We start from the raw sequence: 1,399 nt of genomic DNA, 5'->3' as shown, positions 1-1,399 counted from the left end.
GAGTGACTTCACCACTGAGCTAAAAGGGTGTCCGCAGGCCATACTCTTGGGGTTTCTCCAGTCTGTCAGGCCAGTAAAGCACTGGGTTTTAAAGAAAAAGAAAATGCCTTAGACATTCAAGTAAAAAACAAAACCATAAAGAAAATCAGATGGTCCTTGGAGTTATCAATAGCAACACTTTATTTAAGAGATCAATGGAATGAAATATTTAAAATACTCAAGGAAAGAAAATGTGAGCCATATTTTCTATGAGCCAAACCCATCATCAAGTATAAAGACTGCAAACAAATGGTTACAAACATATGGTGATTTAAGGAATGTTGTTCCCATGGGCTCTTCCTGAGTAATTTACTACAAAATAAGCTTTAGCCAACCAAAAAGGTTGGAAAGACTTTGAAGTTAATAGTGTAATGACTATATGTTCTGACAACGTAGCTTTAGAACAATGATCACAAATGGAGAGAAAATGGGAGTGTTTATGAAATAGGTAGAATAAGCCTGCTGAGTGTTTTAAATGTATTAACTGGGAGTAAAAGAATATTACTTCAAATTTGCTGCTGTGCAAATGCAGAGGGGAAGAAGTCACTAGCTAATTTCACCATGACTCATAGTTGTTGTTATTAGGTGTCATCAAGGCGGTTCCGACTCATAGCAACCCTATGTATGACTTAATGAAACACTGCCTGCCTGATCCTGCGCCATCCTCACAATCATTGTTATGCTTGAGCCCATTGTTGCAATCACTCTGTCAATCCATCTCGTTGACGGTCTTCCTCTTTTTCGATGACAGTCTACTTTTCCAAGCATGATGTCCTTCTCCAGCGACTGGTCCCTCCTAATAACATGTCCAAAGTATGTGAGACAAAGTCTTGCCATTTTTGCTTCTAAGGAGCATTCTGGCTGTACCTCCTGCAAGACAGATTTGATCATTCTTCCAGCAGTCCAAGGTATATTCAATATTCTTTGCCAACACCATAATTCAAAGGCATCAATTCTTTGGTCTTTATTCACTGTCCAGCTTTCAAAAGCATATGAGGCAATAGAAAACACCATGGCTTGGGTCAGGTGCACCTTAGGCCTTAAAGTGACATCTTTGCTTTTTAACACTTTAAAGAGATCTTTTGCAGCAGATTTGCCCAGTGTGATGCATTGTTTGATTTCTTGACAGCTGCTTCCATGGGCATTGACTGTGGATCCCACTAAAATGAAATCCTTGACAACTTCAATCTTTTCTCTGTTCAACATGATATTGCTCATTGATTCAGTTGTGAGGATTTTTGTTTTCTTTATGTTGAGGTGTAATCTATACTGAAGGCTGTGGTCTTTGGTCTTCTTCAGTAAGTTCTTCAAGTCCTCTTCACTTTCAGCGAGCAAGGTTGTGTCATCTGCATATCACACA

Source organism: Trichechus manatus, unplaced genomic scaffold, assembly GCF_000243295.1.
Source record: "Trichechus manatus latirostris isolate Lorelei unplaced genomic scaffold, TriManLat1.0 scaffold00059, whole genome shotgun sequence".
In the NCBI taxonomy this organism is placed as follows: domain Eukaryota; kingdom Metazoa; phylum Chordata; class Mammalia; order Sirenia; family Trichechidae; genus Trichechus; species Trichechus manatus.
This window is presented reverse-complemented; position numbering follows the sequence as displayed.